At 36.2% G+C, this 23,434-nt stretch overlaps 2 long non-coding RNA genes across 2 annotated transcripts in view; both read left to right on the top strand.

Moving 5' to 3' along the window:
- Positions 1-23,434, top strand: part of LOC102003199 — a 161,497-nt gene that overhangs the window by 41,940 nt on the left and 96,123 nt on the right. The window lies entirely within an intron of this gene.
- On the top strand, positions 8,465-11,069 carry LOC106149268. The gene is made up of 2 exons (XR_001235324.1): positions 8,465-8,660; positions 10,777-11,069. It is a non-coding gene; the product is annotated as an uncharacterized LOC106149268 (long non-coding RNA).

Genomic DNA, 23,434 nt, shown 5'->3' with positions numbered 1-23,434 from the left:
TGCACAGGACAACAAGGAGAAATAAATGAGAGTGACCCTTTCAATATTATTTGTGAAAGAATTTTTTGAATGTATTGAATACCAACCTTCTTTACTCATAGAGCATCTAGATGGAAGGATATTTTGTAAAACACACAGGGACAGAGACAGTAAGATTGTAAATGAATACAAATGCCCTCCTAATTAGTGTCAAACAAGAACATCTTGCAGTTGGACAGGAGGAATAATTTTTAATGTTTTATCGCACAGTAAGATAACTGTGGTTGATGGCTATGATTAACTGTTAAGATCAAAATAGCTAGTGGAGAGGATATTGAATGTTCTCAGCAAAAGGAAATAACAAATGTTTGAAGTAATTTTATGCCAGTTACCCTGATCTGACCATTATTAAGTATTAAAATGACACACTATAAATATGTATGCCAATTAAAAATAAAATGTATGTTAAAAGCAGAAACAGTTTATTGATACAATATGACCTGTTTAGTATGAAATATTTTAATAAATGTGCTCTAGAACTGTGCTGCATTTAAACTACATCAGATATAATTTAACATATTTTGGGCATTGCTGATTTTACAAGCCATCTTTCTGATGATATAAAGATCTCTTTCAGTTGGCAGAGAGTAAAGGGACATTCATTCCCTCTTGACAGGTGCAGCAATTTTGGGATGGCTATTTTTTAGAAAGAAACCTACCAAGTCAAAAATTGTTAGAAGTGAGTGAAACCATTTTAAAGAATGCCCCTTAACATTGTGTTAAGCAGGATCTTAGTTAATATATTTGCATAAATTAGGACTATGCACCAAATGGATATTGGTAGTATTTCTGGAACTGAGAGTATCAGTGATATTTACTTTTCTCCTTACACTTTTCTGTGTTATGTAATTATTTTCTAATTAATATTTACTTATTTTTAATTAGAAACAAAACTATTTTCCTTTTCAAAATACATCACATGTAAATTTCTCTATCATTTTCAAGAATGAAATGGTGGATATTTTCATTTTCACATAAATTGAGGATTGTATTATACACTTTTAATTCCTTATTTTGTCTCCTCCTACTTTTGACTTTTTGTCAGAAGGATTGGAGGTTTTGGATCCAGAATATTATTAATACATTTTTAGTATCCTGTATCATACCTATAATATTTCAATAGTTTATTGTAATATTAATTACAACTAGGCATTATATTATGTTTCACTATGTTGATTGTTGACTTGGAGTTCTATTGTGGTTTAACAAAGAATCTCAAAATTTCTTTTCTTTAAAAAATACCAGGCTGTTTTTTTTTCCCATAGGTTTCTGGATTGGCTGGCTTCATTTGAGTGTCTCAGTTAGAGCCTCTCACGTTTTTACAGGCAGGTAAAGGTGAGCCTGGAGTTGTCTGATGGTTCAGTTGGTCTAGCTGTGTGAGTTGGTTGGTGCTCTTCCATGTCGCTTCTCTTTTCAGTACAACTTCTTGTCCTCCTTAAATGTAAATCACAGTTTCAAGAGAAAGGAAGCAAGAGCTTCCTGCTTAGTGAAAAGCTGTCTGGTATAAGCCTGTGTCACTTTTGTGGGTTCTGTTGGCCAAAGCAGTACAGGTCCGACTTAGATCTGAGAGGGTGGAGAAATATGTTCCTCACCAAGAATAGCAAAGCCATGTGGCTGAAGAGGTGGAAGAAGCTACATTTGGAACCTGTCACAGTTGTTCATTCTTCCATTTGTTTTGTTATAATTTTTCATCTAGTCACTCAAATTTCAGTTGGTTAGGGGATTGCTTATAGTAATTATTTTATGGAAGTGCCATTTTCTCTGAATCTTTTAGATCTTTTTGCTCTTAGATATCAATGCTAATTTGAATGAATACATAATCCTTTATCACAATCTTTGTCTTTAAGTGCATTTAGTGCTGTAGAGGAGACCAGTTTCTGAACATTTTCTTCCTTGTGCGTTGTTACTCTTTTGCTACCCTGCCTACCCCTGCTGTCCTTTGTAATTTAGATACACGTAGTTTTCTTTTGCTGAGGGCTTCGAATTAAACAATTTCATCAGTAAATGTCTATGTTTATTTTTTTCTATATGAATTTATTTTAGTACTCACTGATTCATTTGGACTGAAGGAAAAGCATAAAGAAAAATCTGTTCTAGAATTTCTAATGATTATTGCTTTGTCTTTACATGTTCTATTGCTGTGTAGCAATTTCACTGTACATAAATTGTATTTCTTGATTTGATCTTCATATGTATTGTTTTTTGCATCTTTTTAAATAAGTATGCTGATTCAATTTTCTACAGTGACCAATTATAAAATTTTATGCTCCTATAGTAATAACAATTTTTTCAACACATTCTTTGCATATTTTACATGATTCTTCTTTCATAGTTTCAGTATATTTTCAAGGTTTGCTTAGACAAAAGACTTTTCCCATTTCTTTCAGCAAGTGTGTAAAGTAGAATTTTTGTTTAGTACTTCAGATCAGTTCCTATCTGTTATGAAAACTATTACCTTCTTGCATAAACTGAGTGACTTACCCTTCTGTGAATTCACAAACTGAGTATGCAGAGGTCATTTTTTGGTATGGTATTTGGAGTTAGGAACAACACAGATAGGTGATTGTTCCGATCTTTCAGATCCAAACAATGGAAGCATACAATCCTGGTGTGTTTGTTTTTCCCAGTTCAAAGGCCAGTGAGCTCAGGGGATAGATTTGGTTCTTTGTCCTTTCACATCAAGGCCAGATACCTTGTTTTCAAGGAGCTTTCTTGGACCTTTTTGTCTAAACTGACCTATCCCAATTATTCTCTATTTCAAGGGTTGGCAAACTACGACCCATAAGCTAAATCTGGTCTATTGCTTATTTTTGTAAATATAGTTTTATTACAACCACACTCATTTATTTATGTATTGCCTTTAGCTGCATTTAGGCTACAACAACAAGTTAAATAGTTGCAATAGAGGATATAAGACTTAAAAATTTGAAAATATTTACTGAGAGGCCCATTACAGAACAAAAATATTGCTGACCCCTGCTCAGTTTTATTAGCCTGTATGTTTTCTTTACGTCCAGTCTTGCACTCTTTGCCTCATGTATTTCTTTGGTTAATTCTTATTACCTCCCCACAAAGATACATGCTGCATGAGGTCAGGCACCGAGTCTGTCTTGTCCATCACTGTAACCCTAGTACCTGGCACAGTATCTGCAACATAAAAGGTACTTAATAATGTTGGGTGAATAAATAAGTTAATTAGATAGATTTTAAAATGTTATTATTTTACTCACTTCACCAGGAATTTGGGAGCAGGACGGAATGAGTTAAATGTATTTTGGTTCCGATAACATTTTGCTTCCTTATTTGTGATAAACATGTTTAGTTTGGAGTCTACCCTTCTCACAAGTTTCTGAGTGCACAGTACAGTATTGTTAACTATAGATACACGGTTTTGCAGCAGATCTATAGCATTTATTCATCTTGCAGAACTAAAACTATGCCCACTGCACAGCAGCTCCCTGTTTTCTCCTCCTCAACCGCTGGGCCCACAGTTCTACTCTCTGTTTCTGAGTTTGTATTTTAGGCACATTATACAATGTGAATCATGTAGTGTTTTCTGCTGTGACTGGCTTATTTTACTTCAGTTAACGTGTTAACTTGGAAGAAAGCAACAAGAACAAGAAAGGAACAGGAGCCAAAGAGGGCTTAGAATGGAACATTGAGATGGAGTCACTTAAGAGATACGAGAAAAACAGCTGAGTCATGTCCAAAAGCCAAGGCAGACATTATTGAAGGACAGAGAATAAGCAATTTTGTCAAATGCTGTAGAGAGAGATGAACATTTTAAAGTGTTGGAAAGTTTCCTCTGGCTGTAGTAATGAAAGAGACTACGTGACTTGGTAAGGAGTATGTTTAGTTTTGGCTCCCTGGGGTTACCAAAATAAAGTAAGAGACATTTAGTGGTTTAAAACAACAGGAAGCAATTCTGTCACTGTCCTAGAGCCAAGACATCAGCATCACGCTGTTGCTGAAGGCTGTAGGGCAGGAGGCTTTCTTGTTTCTCTCCTAGTTTCTGGTTCTTGCCAGAAGTCTTTTTTTTTTTTGTCTTTTTGAGACAGGGTGTCACTATGCAGTTCAGGCTGACCTTGAACTCACTTTGCAGCCCAGGCTGGTCTCAAACTCATAATGATCCTCCTGCCTCAGCCTCCCGAGTGCTGGGATTACAAGTGTGCACCACCACACCCGGTGCCAGCAGTCTTATATGCATCACTTTAATTCTGCTTCCATTGTCACATAGCACTCTCTCTGAATGTCTGTGATCTTCTTATGAAGAATTAAATATTATATTTAGGGTCTACTGTAGTCCAGTGTGACTTTATCTTAACTACATGTGCAAAAACACTATTTCCAAATAAGGTTATATTCACAGGTATCGAGGATTAGGATTTCAACATATCTTCACTTATAGAAGCAATTCAACCCATAATGGGCATACATCAGACTGCAGGAAACTGAGAAGTAAATGCAGCAAAGAAATGAAGACAATGAGAGTCTTGTCTTCAAGAAACTTCACAGAAGAAAGAGCAAAGCATCAGGGTTGAGGAAGATGTTCAAAGAGTTTAAAGGGAAGATCAATTAGATGGTGGGATTAGAAAAGGCAAGGAAGAGAAAATATGAAAGGAAGGAACGTGAGAAGGGAGGAGTGGACTGTAGTGAGGCTGGTACTCATCTCTCGATATCCATTTTCTCACTCACTTCTTCCTCTGATACTTTGTTGGGCTCATGACTTTCTACAACTGAGGTAAAATTTCTTGCTTTCCTTCTACTTGGGTGGCCCTTGTGATCGGGTTCTGGGCAACGGGAGGAAATTTGGTGTGTTATGCATTGACTGGAGTGCACATGTGTTAGCAGGGGCATCAGTGATTGTCCTGGACCAGGAGGTGGAAAACTGTGTTGAGATAGAGAAGGAGCCATATCTGATAGTTGTAGAATCATTATATTTGCTTTGATTTAATTATATAGGGTCTTAATTTTCACAAAACAAAAATAAGGCCACTACCATTTTCTGATTTCCTTCAGTTGCAGTTGAAATTTGGGTGAGTGAAACATAGATAGATGTAGCACATGGACATGGTACAGCGTTTGGGCTGATTTCAGGTGGGAGACAGACTAATCCACTGAAGCGGGGGAAACAATAAAACAATGCTGTAGATACTGATGCCTGGGGAGTGGAATAGTGGAAAGTTTAAAGTTTCTGTTTTAAGGCATTGATTTTCTTTGTTAAATAAAAGTGGAATTAGTTGTTGACAGTAGCAGAAGAGGATTTATTAGAAGAGGTTAAAGAGATTGGTGAAGATTTCACAAAAGATTGTCCTGAGGCATGAAAGAGAGCTGATAACCAAGGGACTGAGACACAGAGATCAGAGACAAAAGAATTATAGTGGTCGGTTGTGTACTTCCTCAATGCTCTTTGCAGTGGAGGCACCCCTAGTTGGTCTTGATTTATGGGAATAAAGAAGGAACAAGGGAGCTCAGCAGCAACAATTTAGTCACCTTTTGTTAGACCTGTTCTGTACAAAAGGTGCACTATACAAATGTGCCAAACTGAAACAATATATACTTTGCTCCCACTGAAAAGAAAGCTAGTCTGGAAGATCTGACCCCTGAAGAAAGATGCTAAACACAGTAGCATTGTTCATGTGTAGGTGCTTGGGTACCAATGCGGAACATGTCAGAAGTGTGGAAAAGGACATTCTTTGATTAGAAAGCACTGAGGACATACAATGATTTGTTTATTGTTTGTTAAGGTCTCTAAAGATAAGGCTTCATTATACAGCCCGGCTAGCTTAGTCGGTAAGAAATTGTATATATGTAACTGTTATATTAATGTAAATGTGAATAAACTAAGACATGTTAACTTTTCACAAATCTGCCACTAGAGACCATTGGATTAAGGAAATGTATATGGTTATCAAGTTGACCAGGGGTGGATTGCAGTGGATTGATAACTAGTGGTCAATTTATAACCCCCAGCTGAACTGAGTAAGTGTGGTACTGGGTATATCAGGCCCACTTGGGGATTGTTGCCAGCAGCATAAGAGGCAGAATTGGAGAAGGATAATTTTTAATTACTAAAACATTTGGTATCTGCCCATTTGTACTAGCTACACCCTAGGTTTTCGCCCAATGAAAAGTGACTGAGATTGGTAATTGGGGCTGTAGTCTCAGAGGCTGTAAGCCCCCTGATCCAGACTTTTGCCTGTCTTGTTTTTCTTGTTTCTCTTACTTTTCTTTTCATCCATGGGCACATTATTCTTGGGACTGAATAGAACGACAGAGATGGGAAGAAATGTCCTGATATTTCAAAGGTTGTATCATAATATTCATCTTTAAGACAAAGCACTAAGTGTAATTGGGCAGGCAAATCACCACTGCTGCACTCTTGATTCTGCCTAGTGTCACCAGAGCACAATGTAGGGAGACTATAACAAACCCTACTTTTAATTTAAAGCCGACTTTACTGGATCAATGTGCCGTTTTGGTTTTATCAATGTGGTGAAAAAGGCACATCATTTATAGGTAAAAGAAAATGTCTGGAAAAATACAATCATAATAAAATTTGTGTCACTGTTTTAATACTTGGCACTTTTCAAGATACATTCACAATATGTTATCTCCTTTAATCTACTGACAGCAATGTAAAGGTTTTACTGTGTTAATTTAATTTATAGATGAATACACTGAGGCTCAGGCTGGTAAATAACTTTTCCTGAACACACATACACAGCAAACATTAGAATCAAACTTTGATGTCAGGGTCCAGTGCATGCATTTCTCCATGTTCAACCCCACTGTGAGGATTTCTGTCCACTAGTAATTAGTCTGGACATCTCCACTGTGAAGTAGGCAAGGTTTTCATTTTCTATAATGCTTCTCCAAATGTCTGAGTCTTTTTTAAATTGTTATTTAAAACTTCAACTTGTGGTTTGTGGTTGTTGGTTCAAGGCAACTTATCAACTTAAAGAGAAACCTTTCTTCTGTTGAATTTGCTCAGTTGTCTAATACTTATGAATCTTAGACCCTTAAAGATTGTATTTGGAGGCACTGTTGAATGAATAAAATATATCACGTTCACATTGGCCTCTAGAGGTCACAAATGCAACAGAGTCTTGCTTTCTGCTCTTCAAGAGTGGCTTAGACAGCCCACAAACTGATGGTTTGATGGATGTGTGCGGTCACTGTAATTCTCATAATTCTAATGATTACATTACAAGAATAAGTTTGCTTACAAATAAGTCTGGAACTTTGCTCTTTAAATCAGTATTTTTCTGCATATTCATAGCCTTGGGGAACAAAAGGTGGTATAAAAATATTTTTGGAACCTCTGGAAACTATTTAAAAATGCAGAAAATGATGCCATTTTATTCTGAGAATAGAACTGTTTGCTACTACTTTAGAATCTGGCTAATTGTCTGATGGTAAATAAAATACATGTATTTTATAGATATAGCCAATAAAATATTTTAAAATAGATGTTTAAAAATAAGTTATAGGCGTATTACTTTATTATTAACACTTCTACTTTAAATTATTGAAAATATTATGAAAATATTTTCAGTAGCAACAAATTTGTGGCCAGCAGTGCTTTGTATTTTTTTTAATACCTACATTTTATTTTGTTTCCCTAGTAAGAATTTCTACCACTTACTGGTTATTTTAACCTGCCAGAAATTGTGCTCAGTACTCTTTAAACATATTACCCATTTATTTTTCACAACAACCTGATACAGGCCTTGGTTAAATACAAAAATTGATGTTTTTTATTTACTTATTTTTTCTTTGGAATATTTCTAACTCTTTGTCATTATATATTAACTTGGAGACAAAAAGCATGACCATATTGCGTGTTAAGTGACTATTTTTGGCGAACACACGCAAAATGAAAATATCTGTCAGTTGAGCATATTCAGATTGAGACGCACTTAAAAGGGAAAATTCTGGGCCAGGGGTATAGCTCAGTGGCACAAGTGCCTGCCTGTCAAATGCAAGGTCCTGAGTTTGATTCCTGGGCCAATGTGGGTGTAAATAAACCCTATGACTATTATTACTATGTAAGTATTCTAATTTTGGCTAAATTTATGTTGCCTAGAGATAACTTCATCATGCCATGCCTCAGAACACATTGCCAGTTAGAAAATGTAGAAAATTTCTCATGTCATGTTTACAGAAGGGAAGTGCCCTGAGATGATTCGGAGATCTCATTAGAACCGTCTTCTTCCGTTCTGAGCACGGCAAGAGCCTGGGCTTTGGAGGTAAACAGCACAGGGCTTAAGTTGTGACTTCATTATCTCGGCCAAATTACTTATCCTCTCAGAGCCAGCTTCTGTCTGTGAAATGGAGATAATTATATATTCTTAGTGTGAAACTGCCAGCATGATGACTGTGCAGGTCCGTCACCCTTCCCCTTCTCTTTACCGTCCTCTGACAGGCAGTAATTTGCTCCTTGGAGCCACAGAAAAGTTGGGAGAAAACAGCTGCGAGATGGACTCTCCTCCATTCTCTTCCCCATGTCCTCCCCAGTGGATGAATTCCGCTCACTTTCTGAGTTATTGTTTTTTAATTAGATGATTGGAAAAAGAAGGAAGTCATGGTGGCTCCTGGCTGGCATCCAGCGTAGCTTGGTAAGGGCAGTTTGGCTTAGCACAGCATATAAATAGAAGGGATATACCTTACGCTCCAATGGTTTCCATTAGAGCAAACTTTTAACTGCAAAGAAGAGCAAGGAAAATACCATTTGTAATGCAGACTAGAAATATAGCTTAGGGGTTTAAGAATACGTTTCTAAACCAGACCACCTGGGTTTCAATTCTACCTCTGCCGCTTGTTTCTGTGGATCACTCTGCTAGTTACTTAACTTGCCTGTGCCTTACTTTATCTATCATCAACACGGTGATGATTATAGCCCTTATGTAACGGCTGGAGGTAACAATTTAATATGAGTAAAGCGTTAGAACAGTGCCTAACATGCTATAAGCACTGTGAAGTGTTGACTGCTATTATTAATGATACAAATAAAAAAAAAATAGAAGCTTGGCTGACAAAGATAAAAAAGTAAATGAGGTTCATTTGAAAATTTTATTAATGGAAGTTGTTTTCCTTCTAATCTTGGGTTTTTCTTCTGGTATGTGGGTTTGAATAACTGAAAACAATGTACAGTTGAAATCACTGCGTAAATACCAAAAGGTTAAATAGAGCAGAACCACTGCACTAACAGTTTTCATGTCAGACCGAAAAGGAAGCCAAGTTTGCTTCAAGCGGACACCTCTGTTTGGTTTGGTTTGGTTTGAAGTGGGTCTTGAAGACAGGGTGCCTTTTGTAAGTGATTCAAAATGTCTGATGCAGTGTCAATGTTTGAACTGAGACAAGGTCGGGTGACTTTGTTATTACAAATTGGTCTGCTTTGTACAATGTATTGTAACCTCTAACAAGGAGTAAATCTTGCTGTGTATAGTACGATGAAGATCTGAGGGTGTTAGCTACCTTTGTTTATCTTCTCTTTTTCTTCCCCTTGTTTTTTACACACTGACATAAGAAAACAAACTTAAGAAGTAGGGTATGACCTAAATTCTGACTGCATTTAATTGCTTGTGTATACAACGCCTCCTATGTTAGACCAATTTTTATGCAATCTGTAGTTATCTCAAACTCAACAAACTAATAAAACTATTTCACTCTTAAAACTGTGATTTTCTGGTCACTTCTAGTTTCATTCAGAGAACTAATGTCCATCTTATTCATCATCTTGAGTCTTGAATTTTAGTCATAGAATACTGTCAAACCTACTTCTGGGATGACTGTGAAGTCTGCTCCTTCAGTCGCACTTCTATACTCATACTCTGCTACTGTTTTCCCTGAGTTTATGCCTGACCATCCTGGGTGGTCAAGGGCTTTTAGAGATCGGGGTCTCAAATCTAAATTCTGTGAACAGGTTTTACTTTAATACATCCTTTTAATTACTCCCTAGAATTTTAGATTGAAAGAGTCAGCTTCTCTAACAACCTGGGATATCTTCTCTTGCCTTTGTTTGCTGAGGAGACCACATTGGATGCTCCATGAATGCACGTTGAGTGAATGAATAAGCCCCCAAAGGCTGTTAGTTTAGTGCTAAGTGATTTTACCTAAGGTAGTTTCATGAAGCAGCTGCAAGAAGCAAAGTATAAGAATAATTTGCTTCAATTAATAGGTAGGAGGGATTCTAGCTTTAAAAGTACATGCCTTGGTTAAAAAAATCTAAAATTTGAATGCAAATATTAGCAAAGAACAAATTTTTTAAAAATTCAATCAGTTAGATTTACAGTCAGATTATTTTTAATACGGTAAGGGCAAAGTCAGTTCCCTCTTTCCTCTCAAAACAAAAAATTCTATGGTAGGAAAAACCAGCTTCCCAGTAGAGACTGTGTTCTACCTTTTTCTGTGTGGAGTTGTTGCTGGGAGTAGCTGTTTTTCTAGGTGGGACTGCATTATTAGTTATTAGGGCACATTACTTAAAGGGGTTGAATACTTTTGGTTACCAGCAGTATGATATTCTGGAAGGGCATGGTTTTAGATGCCCTTGGAATATATTTTTACCTTGGCTTTGTAACTGTTAATTATTTGATTGCTCCTATTTCCTTATGCTTCAGGTTTCTGTAAGTGAAAGGATATAAGAATATAATCACTATGGTCTCCTTTAGTACTAAAATTTTATGAATATCTGATTCTAAGAGAAAGAGAACTTTAACTTGCTTTGTTCAACAGGCTAGGTGAAAGCAAAGCTGTGCTCAGTTCGTGGCGGCCTCTGGATCTGCATGCTCTTGTACGCACCTTTGTCACTACCTTGAGAAAGTGCCTTTTAGAGGAGGAGAGGGCACGCTAGCAGTGCTGAGTCAGCAGAGTTGTTGCAGCCCATGCTTTATACACAGCTGTATCAGCAAAGCCCACCCGGCTGGGCTTGCAGCTGGCTATGGAAGGATGAATGAGCAGGAGTGAACCTGGCTTCTGGAATCGTCAGCAGCATCTTGAACTAAATAAATGCCAAGCATTGAAAGCCATTGAGTTGTGTAAGTGCTTTTTTTATAGAGTATTGTTATGCCTAGTCAGGACACAGAGTTTTTAACTATTATTGTTTAAAAGATTTTTAGTTTTAAAAAATTTGATTGATGCATAATTATTGGGTGTATTGATTGCCCTTACTCTCGAGCATTTTTAACTTGGTTTGTGGTACTAGCGATTAAACCCTGGGCCTCACACGTGCCAGCCAAGCACTATACTGCTGGGCTACAGCCCTTCATTTAAAGATTTTTGTTTTAAGGAAGAGTCTTTTAAGTTTCTCGGATTGGCTTTTTTTTGAAAGTTAGGGAAGGAGGATCTCCCTATGTAGTTCAGGCTGGCCTTGGGCTTATTATGTAGCCCAGGCTGGCCTAGAAATCATGGAGATCCTCCTATCTTGTTCTCCCAGGTACTTGTGATTACAGGTGTGCACAACCATATCCTGCAGGCACATTATTTTCTTCTACTTTTCCAGTACCTAACATGAATGCCTGTGGTCCTGAGGCAATGTATTTGTGATTGAAGTGATCATTTCTCCCTGCCTTTGTCACCTTCTTGTTATTGAGACACAGTATGCAACATCCACAACTCTTAAGGAACAGAGGTTTATTTTGGCCCACAGTCTGCAGAGGTTTCAGTCCACAGTTAGCTGGTTCTAAGGCAGGGCAGCATGGCAGAGAGACAAGGCAGAGGAGAAATAGTTCATGGCATGGCAGAGGGAAGCAGAGACAGAACAAGGGAGGAGAGCAGGAGATAGACCCTTGCAGGCCTCGCTCCCAATGACCCAACTCCTCTAGCCAGGCTCCCAAATCACATTTAGCTATCAATGCATCAGTGGATTAATGCACTGATGAGTATCATGCTCCTATAATCCAATTGCCTCCCCAAAGTCCCTCATATGAGTGCATGAGGCTTTGAGGGTTGGGAGGACATCTGTACATAAACCACAATACTCCAAATCTCTACCACAGCAGAGATGCTTCTTATGTATTTCCTATCTTAGTAGGTGTGGTATCACAACTTGCCCAGGTTGCTAACCAGGAAACATTTTGGAGACATCTTTCTTTTTCTTTCTTTCTTTCTTTCTTCCTTCCTTCCTTCCTTCCTTCCTTCCTTCCTTCCTTCCTTCCTTCCTTCCTTCCTTCCTTTCTTTCTTTCTTTCTTTCTTTCTTTCATTCTTTCTTTCTTTCTTTCTTTCTTTCTTTCTTTCTTTCTTTCTTTCTTTCTTCTTCTTTCTGTCTGTCTGTCTTTCTTTCCTTCAGCAGCTCCCTACCTCTTCTCCCCTGTGGTTACAGTTACAGCCTTGGTTTCTTGTGTCTGGTAAGTCGCCCCAACTCCCTAACTGATCATTCCTAATATAAGCTGAGCCTGGGGGAAACAAGCAAATGCTCTTAAACTTTTTATAGAGGAAATACATCTATCATGTTGGAGACTTAACTATCGAAACTACTTAAAATCAGCTATGTACAATACAAAGCAGGTCACAGTTTTATTGAATTTGCAATGATACAAAATTTTAAAATTTCAGTTACTATAGAAAAAGAGAAACAAACATTTATTACATCTAAATAATGGATTTTGCTAACATATCATTTCCTTGGGAGAATTAAGCAACTCATTGGGAAACTGAATGGACAAATGAGTTAATCATGGAGCTGAAATCACTTACTAAAACTCTGTTCTTTCAAAAAAATTTTTTTTCATCCAAATTCCTCATTACCTGGTACACAGATGTTGAGTACATATTTATTGTTGCGTTGCTCGGTTTTAATCAGTAGTGCCTATCCATGCGACTTTCCCAAATGTGGTGGAATCACATATTGCTGCAGTGAATTCCCCACTTAGCTTCCAGAAATGTTCTCACACACTGATGTGTGTAATCAAGGCATGAGAGGTTTACGTTGCCACATGGGTTTGTGTTACATCACAATCAGAAACAGTCGTTTCATTTTGTGGTTTTATGACTAGCACGCTTCTGTGTGCGAACATCAGCTTGTTTTTAGGGATTGGAAAAGCTGGTAAATGAAAGCGAATCTATGGTTCTGAAGACAGATGCTGGACCTAAGGCAGAAATAAATAGGATTTTGTGGCTGGCACCTTGTTTTTGATGAATATCAGAAGGATGGAGAGAGAATTTGCCTACTGCCGAGAAAAGAAATCTGGGGACATTTTGATCATCATTGGAGCCTTGCACAGATGTAGCTGCCTTGCTGGGAGAGTTCTCTGATTCAAAGGTCCCAAAATGTGAAATAGCACCAAGGGCCACCTGGAGAGCAGCCCTATTGCACCCACAGATCCCCTGCTTTATCCTGACATGGGCCCAGGCATCTGTAGACTTTAAAAGCTGGCGGGATTATTGCAGTACCCTGGCCTGTCTGGACTTGAATACTGCATAAGGTACCTACAAACATTTTATTTTTAAGGTAGTGCTGGTTTCCCTTTGTTAGGAATCTTTTGGATAAAAAAATTTGAAGAAAAGGATATGTTAGAAAAAGAAATGGAATTCAGGTACATTCCCCGCTCCCCAGAAAATTTACTTATTTATTTGGTTAAGAAATTCTGTGGGCTTCTATTTATAAAAAATTTTAGGTACAAACTTAAAAACCAACAAGTCTGTAAGTCAAGAAAAAACTTTTACTTTGGGAGATCATAGTTCTGCTTGCTTTTATTTTGGCATCTGGAAATCTATTTTTTATGATAAGATATTTAGTAAAATGCCTTTAAAAAGTGTTATTCTTATCATTTCACAAGACTTATTTGCAATGCCATTTTGTTTATTTCATATTAAAAAAAAAAACCCTTTTTAGTCAGTAAGCGTGACAACTGACTGTAAAAAGGTAGAGTTCCTGAAGATGCAGGAAAGCTATGAATCCTTTCTGGGAGAAGTTGGTCTGAAAACAGGTTCTAAAAACTCAATAATTTCTCTAGAGACACAGGGTCAAATTTTGTCAAAACATTGGTTGCCTTCATTAAAAAAAATCAACTGCCAAGGTTTAGCTAAAACCACTGCGAACTGTCAAGAATCAACCAGATGGCAGCCTACCTGCTTGATGAAACTGAAAAATTAAAACAACATGTGAAAGGGAACGCTTGCAAAAGAAATAGCTCTTCAATTTTCCTGTTTCTACTTGGAGAGCTGTTGAAATGGGCAGATATATGCAGCATCACAGCTTAGATTTAATGCATCTTTTCACGATGCTTTGAAAAAAGGAACAAATTCCTAAAAGACACTCATGTGGTAAAATAACAATAAAAGACAGCAATTAATAGTAGTATGAAATAAATTGGAGTACCAGTTATTCTCTCCTGACAGAGTACTTTGTTGCCGTATGGCCAGGTATGGAAAATTATGCATTTGTTATTATGACTGATCCAGAGAGTACTTTCTTGGTCCTTTGAAAATTTATTTTTGTTCATTCATTTAACACCTCTGAATACACACTATGTGATCATTGCTAGTGGTACCGGTAGCTTGCTTTGGGCAACCTTCTGATTTGGGTCAGGGGTCAACAAATGCCTATATGACCCATCACCTGTTTTTTGTAAGTAGTTTTTATTAAGACACAGTAGCATTTACTTGTTCACATACTGTCTAGGGCTGTTTTTGTACTATAACCACAAAGTAAGTAATTGTGCCAGTGATTAGGCCCTCCAAGCCTAAATAGTATCTGACCCTTTGCAGAAAAAGTTGCTTATTATGGTCTAGGACTAGGTTCTTTCTGAAGCCATAAATCTAAGCTTGAGAAAGCAAAGAAGAAACACAAAGACAGTAGGACCATACATTTACAAAAATCACAATGCCATACATATGGTAGATACTAAAGAAATGGTGATTTTAATTGGACAGGGAGTGTCTTTTGCTGTGTATCTCAAATTGTAAAGCCATGTTAATGGCTCCAAAGCCACATACCTTGTCCTCAGTGGGGCAACCATCTTCTCTTTAGTAATAGTGACAAAAATGTAGTCCATGAATAGAGACACACATCAATACCAAGGAACTGTGCTTAAGTTCATGCTACTCATTATAAGGAGAACAAGATTAAAGAGCATGACTTAATCAGAATTTTTAACATGGCAGAACAAGTAACAAGGCATATGCTTTTCCAATGGTGGGATGGACACATAGTAGGTTTTTTTTTTTTTTTTTTAATTTTTTTGGTTTAACTGAGCAAGAAATCCTGGGAATAATCAGAGAGAAGAGACTGAAGCCAAAATGGTAGCTAAGATGGTCTTTTGTCCAGTAAGTATGGCTGATGTCACAGCCTGACCACTCTTCCCTGGGAAGTTATTTTGATTGTGAAAGCTGAAGATTCTCATCCTGTGAGATAGAATTCAGAGATGGAGGTGTAGTGTGAACTTTGTACCACTTAACTTCTAGTATGAGATTCTCCAGTATTGCCCCCTGAACTTTGATCCACAGTGTGTCTCACTTTGTGCTGTGAAATAGAAGGAGGCACTGTTAGAGAAAATGTGGGATTTTAGGTGAATTCCTGTTCTGCCTAGGTTGTTAAGTCCATCATCACCTTCTTACTGTGCTGAGTGTGAATGTGTGCAAGCTCACCAACCCTGTAGTGGCATAGAGAAGTCAACTAGATTTTCATCGTGGACTACTGGAATTTTCTCAGCTCTTGGAAATCACGGCTAAAGATATTATTGTATTATTTTTGCCACTTGAGCTTATGGCCTATGTGAGATCTTCATGAATTGCTTTTAACATTATTTGGAAGAATGACCTCACTAAACATACTTTCGGGTGGAGGAGAAAACAAGAAAATGAATAGCTCTCAATTTCATCAAATCATCAAAAATATGCTAGACTTTATTTTCTTCAAGTAAATTAACTTCACTTCTGCATAATTTGATTTATGATATCAAACCTGGTGAAAGATACTTAAAATCTATGGTTTGCAGTAAATAAGAGAGACTAATTTAAGCAAATAACTTCATTTGATCCAGGAAATATCAAGTCAATACTAAGTGAAAAGAGAAATAATATCTCAGCAGTGTAATTTTATTTAAAACAATTTAACTTAGTGGATTAGGCAAACTATCTGGTTTCAGGACTTTTGTCTTTAATTTGTGCATTATGAGCTCATTGCTATGTTGTTCTATGTTAGATGTGTTTCTTTTGTCCTAACACCTTTTAATTTTTTAATAAAACTGAGCATCTCAATTAATTAAATAAGTAGCCATCTTTTTTCCTCTACTTCAAAATGGAACAAGGGGTTTGGGAAATTCAGTTCCTTCTCTAGGAAGCAGCTGTATAGTGATATTACTTCTACATAATATTTGTGAAGGAAATACACAGACTGATATACATCAGTATGAAAAAGTGTTGCCCTTCCACCCTGTTCTAATAACCTCACCCAAAAGTCTCTATCTCTTCACTGCCTTTATCAAGTCCATTCTGCTGACAGTCTCTAATCTCGCTATTGCCAGAGCTTTTTCAGCAGCTATCTCTAACGTAAGCTTTACCAAATAGCTTTTTGGTTATGTGCCATCTTAAAATCTTAAAATAGCTAACATCATTCTTCAATATATGATATTTAATTTGCAAGGATTTATACAACTTGACATCTGATAATCATCAAGGATCTATAGATATTAAGGTGAGGACAAAATAATTTCATTATATTCATAAGGCGCCTCCTAATTTAATATTTGAATTTCTTCTTGAAAAGTCCTTACAGTATAATGAAAATATGTCTTTGGATGGTGCTCAGTTTCTTAGGACTCTGCATAATGGGTGAAATTCTTTCTTCCCTTAATTTTCAGTAATCACTTCAACATTTGGAAAAGCAATAACAGAATCAAAAAAGCACATAAGATACATAAGCATCTTTTTTCGAGGATAAGGTGATCCCAACTGAGTAATAGATAGAAGGTAATTTTCTCCGTAAGTTCGCACAATGGTTCCTAGGAAAAACACATAGTTATTTTTTTCCCCTTTTAAAAGTGCCAAAGGGGAGAAATGCTTCTTGGTTAAATTCTTTCTCTGCATCTTATAAAATTGTTGACAGTTCAGTGAGTTTAAACTAATTTTGAATTCTTCTTCTTTTTTTTTTTTGCTTCCACTGGAATCTTTAAGATCTCTTTGAAAAACTTTTGTGTATTAATTTTCAAATTATCTCTAAAGTATATTGGTTTGAATCAAACTTCCATACCAGTGACTTTTTCCCTCAAAGGTAATGTAATTCTTTCGCATTGTTTCGTTAGTAAATTTCCAAGCCCTAGAAGCTATGGATCTAAGTCATCTGTCAAATCAATAAATCTTGCTTATTGTGCAGCTGTCTCCATAGAAAGTTGAGAAAATCTTATTATTTCTTTGCCTTCATGGATTGAGCAATTTTTTATTTTTCACATTTTTTTTTTTTACAAAGAGCAGTTTTAAGAAATAAAATTCACTTTTCAAAGTCAGAGTCATAAGGTTCAACAGAAAAATATGCAAAGTTTTGGGCAAAATCTGTGACTAGTGTGTCTGTTTCACTTTCATTCTAAGTGAAGTGATAGAAATGAAGATAGATTGGTCTCTGATCACTGATTTTTGTCTTGATACTTGTTTTTCTTTGGTAGCTCATCCTTTCTCTTCACTCTGAGCTTGATGCCTTTTCAAGGATCCTTTGTTTTCAAGGATTCTTTTCAAGTTCTTTTCAAGGATCCTTCTCTGCTGAAGTTTCTTAAAGACTTAAGTTGTACAGACTATCCCTTCTCTCCAATATGATAGTAATACAGTTTCTTGAAGGCTTTCTTGGTTTCTTTAATGCCATTTCCTTCTTTATTCTTGTATTTGTTGAAAACTAATAGTATTTCTTTCAGTACCTCATTGGTTAAGCATTTTCCTTTAGTGCCTAAAAAAGGGAAAGTGTTTTTGAGTTTTGACCACCCTGATTAGAAAAACATTACAGCACAAAAGGATTTAAAAGTTTGTGTGCTTTAAAGATCAAGTAATTAAGAAATATCCTTTGTTCTTAGTTTTATGTGTAGGAAAATGTTGAGGTTAATTCTCTGACTATGTGGGATAATGTGACTCTCAATCAGTAAATTTAAAAGATCTTTCATAACATAAAAAGATCCAGCCCTGCCAAGGGCAAATGACTGGCACTGAAATTCCTTTGTTAGCTTAAGTCATTGATATGTAAAACAAAAGAAAATTCTTTGGCAGAAAACCGTGGAATGTCCAGATGGTTTCTATCTATTTTCTCATTGATTGTATAATTAAAATCCCCTTTAATCATCAGAAAAATAGAGATAGAATGTTTGTAATAGAACAGTACTATGTTTTAAAGAAATACTTCTTTGGTGGTAGGTTCACTAGTAATGAAATACTGGCAACAACTGTTTTGTGAATTTGATTTATGCAGAGAAGATACTCAGATAATTCACTTCAGAATGTGGATGCCCACTTGTAGCATTATATTGGTTCTGCTAGGTAAGATCAGACACTAATCCATCAAACACTAGCCAACTGAATGTGAATTAGCAATGATAGCTGATTTTACATGACAGATTTCCTTTATCTGAAGATGAATTCATACCTTCTGTGGATTAAGAGGTGGACTAGTTCTTTTGTGAGGTTAATTTCTAAGAAAAGCCTCAATAAACTAATTAGTAAACATCTTACAGTTCATGTCATCAGCATTTAGGGGTTGGGATTTGCTTAACCAGGGTCTCTTGACCTAATCTTGTTAAACTTTATATTCTGTTAAATGATGTGTCTGATGATATTGGTTGACAGACTGACATTCTTGTATGATCCTTCCAAATTCTGTCTACTGATCAGTGGATTCTTGTTGCTCTGAGCATATGGGATGTGAATGTAAATGCGTGGTTTCAGCTGATGCATGATTATCTTTTTACATTGAAAGACCACTTGGAACTCTGTGATCACCTTGCATAACATTATCTATGTCTGTGTGTATATGTTTATATATCTATGTGCCCTTAGTCTATAAATGATGTTCATTATGATTTTAAAATAGAAAGCAAACAAAAACAATGACTCTAGTGACTGGCACATAACCTCTGGGGTATTACTTATTTTTTTTTATTTTTTGGACTTAGTGGTTATTTTTTACATCCTTAGTTGGAGGAGTGAGCCAATATAGTCTACCTGTAGCACGCAAGTATGTAATATTGCCCATTTTTATTTATAGGATGCTGAGAAAAAAATACAAGAATACAAGATCTCTTTCTTAGCAGTTATGGGAAACAGTTATAAAGGTACCAGGAATTGTGGATATGGTGATTCTAATACATGATCTACTTTTTTTTTTTTTAAGAGTAGGAAAGTTTATTCGAGAAAAGGAATGGGGAATGGGAATGAGGCAATGGGGAATAGGAATAGCTCCTGAGAGACAGGAGGGGTCCCGATTGGATTGTCCCGGATGACCTATTACCAAGCACATTGTTTCATTTAGTTTCCCTATAACCCAGGGAGGCAGGTACTACTGTGCATCACATAGCCTGAGCCATTCCCAGCCCGTTGAATATCTTAGCACTGCTAAGTCAGGATGTCTCTTTTTGATGATGTGCTTAGTTTAACTGGCAGCAGTGCTTTCTTTTGGCACATAATAGTGGAGTTTAAAAACATGATAATATTTGGATGTGATGGGAGATGCTGTCTCCACTTTTCAGAGGCAACTGTGAGGTTTCTTCTAGGATACTGAAATGAGACACAGGCTATGGCATGTGATGGTTGGTGTGGAGAAAATCAGTTGTGTATTAGTCCTGAACAGTGTAGGCTTACTCTTCTTGAGTGACTGTATACAAACAGTTGCTTTCTCTTCTCTGCTATGTCAAACTAACTGAGTGACAAGACGAGTAAGAGATAAACTCATATTGTGTTGATATATTGACATTTGGGTATTAATATGGAACATTATGTTACCTTAACTAACACCCTGATAGAACTGGTACTCAAATCTTATCATCCTAGTTCTGAAATTTATCTTGTTAAGTACCATTTCTGCAAGTTAACAGCCTTTACATTGAATAAAGCTTTTACTGGTGAAAGAAGTTTGGGATAAACTTAGTTCAGCAAGTTTCTTGAATTGTGACTTAGAAGCTGGGTATGATGGCATATGCATGTAAATTTTACCACAATGGGAGCCTAAAGTAGGAGGATCTCAAGTTTTAGCCCATCCTGGGCAATTTAGCAAATTAAACTCTGTCTGAAAAATAAAAAATGAAAAAGGGCCAAGGATGTAGCTCTATGTGATGGTCCTGGATTCAACTCCCAGTACAGAAAGAAAAAAGACATAGCAACGTCAGTATGCACTGTGAATACCTTCAAAGTCTTGAAGGTGTTTTTATTTATGTGGTTTTGATAGTTATTGATGAAATCGATTATAATTCAAGCATCTTTACAGACATTAATTCTTCTCTATGTAAAAATACATTATTTTGTGTAGAACCATATTATTATTATTATTATTATTATTATTTTTTTTTTTTTTTTCTGGTACCGGGAATTGAACTCACAACCTTGCACTTGCCAGGCAGGTGCTGTGCTGCTGAGCTAAATCTCCAACCCCAGAACCATATTCTTAAAGGAGGCTTATAAATACATTTAAAAATATATTTATGAAGAAAGTTCTTTAAATTTAAGTAACATTTTCCATTCTGACCAATAAATTTTGTCTAGTCAGAGAATCTAAATGCTATGTGACTTCTCTGGGTACAAGGTTTTTTTTTTTTTTTTTTTCTCCAGTACCGGGAACCGAACTCATGACCTTGTGCTTGCTAGGCAGGCGCTTTTGCCGCTGAGCTAAATCCCCAGCCCCTGGGTACAAGTTTTTAAATGATCATTTTTATTGATGCTCTTGTGATCAGGGTGTGAAGTTTCCAGCTCACTGGTGCAGGGCTTAGTGTAGAGTAGGTGATCAGTTTATATACAGTACTCTTCTCAAAGAGATATCATGGTGTAGGGGAAGCAAAGCTGAACTAGGCATTAAAAATGTCTCTGGTTGTTAGGATCTGTGAATTGTAATTTTCTCATTCATGAAACAAGGATGATGTTTTATTATTAGCTTCTACTTCAAAGGATTTTATGACAATCAATAAAATATGTATATGTGAAAGTTTTGTAAGCCTGCAGTGTAAGGTATTTGTACTACTGATAGAGTGAAGTACTGAATGTTCAATAGACTGTATTTAAAAATATATATTTTCCCACAGTTGTTAGGCTTTGGTTACATGTTACATGTAGGTGACAAAACTGAATCATATGCCTCTTCTTCTTGGAACATCAGATAGGTGATATTCAATAAACTTTATGTACTTATCCTTGCTGAGCTCCGCGAGCAAGTCCGCTTTCCTGGATATACCAAATAGCTGCATGGAAATGCATTCAGCAAGTATTTGAAAGAAGAATATAAAGAACTCTAGAAGTATTAGAATAAAATAGTTAAAAACCACTTAATGAATAATCTTTTAGATTATTTGGGAAAACTGGGATTCCAACTTGGAAACCTTTTTTTTCTTTCTTTCTGAATTTGCCATGTCTCTTTGCCTTATAATGAGCAACGCGTTAGTAATCAAAAACAGATTAGTGTTTGAATCGTTGTCCTTAGCATCAATCCCTGACTTCCCTTTGGTTCTATATAAGAAAGGGCTCATTACTTTCATTGGCATGAACTTCTCACTTGGAAGAGCACTTGGATGAAGTGCGTGGGGGATACTGCGTATTCTCCTCATTAATGTACTGTGCATATTGGATGTGTTCTTAAGTTTATTTGGATCCTCTTTTGGTGTTAGTGGTAAAGTTAAATTAGATTACTTTCTTTCAAACATCTATCTTTCATCACTGCTGGGTGATGCTTTTATTGCCAAGTGACAAGGCCACATGTGCAGGTATTTTCAGGCAGCCGTATATGGTGTTGCACAAGGCAAGGAAGTAAAGCCCTTAGATTTTGGAAATTCATTGAATGGCCAAGGGACTGACTTGCTGCCTTTTCCAGGAAATGATTCCAGAAACAAAATGTTTTCTCCTGAGTTTAAATGAAAAGCAGATACTACAAAGATTTTAAACTGAGAAATAATAGATTCACTGGCATCAGGTACTGAAGGAGTTGTACATTATTTAGACTTTTCAAAAAATTGGCTATGCTTGTTAACTGGAGGTCCAAAATTCTCTGGAAATTATTTTCTATGTTAACCATAAAACTACTAAACAGTTTATTATTGTCAAATTCACTTAAAATGGATAACCTTGATCTCTAAGTAATTCCCTTTAAGGGCTAGCCTGGGATAAGAATATATTTTAGAAGTCCATTGTTAAATATTTCAATAAATCAATATGATGCAGGAAAATGTGATATGTCTTTGGAAATTTCCATGCTTTTGTTGCTCTTTCCATATTATTAAGGCCTGTGATTACTATGTGAAAGAATCTGCATCTAACAGTTTCTTAGTTTAAAATATAGTTTATGAATACTGATGGAAAGAATGTTACTGTGGAAGTTCATTTTCCTTAGTGTGTATTATCTGTCTTCTTCTTTCCAAGTTTACCTAAAACTCCTGTCACCCTAAATTAGTTTTGTTATTCAGTCACAGATATAACCTACATATTTGCTAAGAGAGGGATGGAGACTTCAACTATTTGGTTAATCTAGTTGTCTGATGGAGTTTGAAAGTTATTTTTGAGATCATACAAGGATCTCAGATTTTATCTGTAGTGAGCAACCATCTCTTTCTGTCTACTACTGAGATGCTTTGGAATAGCTGATCAACTGCATAGATTAGTAAAATGTGTTCAAATGAGATGAAAAACACCTAGCCCAACAACACAGCACTAACTATGAAGTGTATTTCCTTAGAAGGTCTTTATTTTTTAAAAAATTAATTTATTGATACATTTTTACATACATAATGATCACATTAGTCATAGGGAATCTGTACTTGTGCATAATATATTTAAAGTCTTTTCCCCTCCTTTTCCCTTTACAAATCCTTCTTCTTCTTTCTTTCTTTTTCCTTCCTTCTTTCTTTCTTTCTTTCTTTCTTTCTTTCTTTCTTTCTTTCTTTCTTTCTTTCTTTCTTTCTTCTTTCTTTCTTCTTTCTTTCTTTCTTTCCCTTCCTTCCTTCCTTTCCTTTCTTGCACTCTTTTTATTTCTTCCTTCTTTTCTTCCTTCCTTTCTTTCTTCTTTCTTTCTTTCTTCTGTCTTTTTTTCTTTTTTGATAGGAAATTAACAATGGTTATTGTATTGCATATTGCTATCTTCAAAGCAGTTGCTCACATGATCAGATAAAGGCTTGCAAAATTGATTAAACAATATAAGCACTAACTTCCTTTCAATGAACTAGTAGAAATTAGTAGTACAATTATCTTAGTTATCTTGTGTATCTCTCTCTCCCTCTCTCTCTCTCT

This window comes from Chinchilla lanigera, unplaced genomic scaffold (genome assembly GCF_000276665.1).
Source record: "Chinchilla lanigera isolate Chin_1 unplaced genomic scaffold, ChiLan1.0 scaffold00004, whole genome shotgun sequence".
Taxonomy (NCBI): domain Eukaryota; kingdom Metazoa; phylum Chordata; class Mammalia; order Rodentia; family Chinchillidae; genus Chinchilla; species Chinchilla lanigera.
Note: the sequence above shows the minus strand (reverse complement) of the source record. Positions and strands in the feature narration are given on the sequence as shown.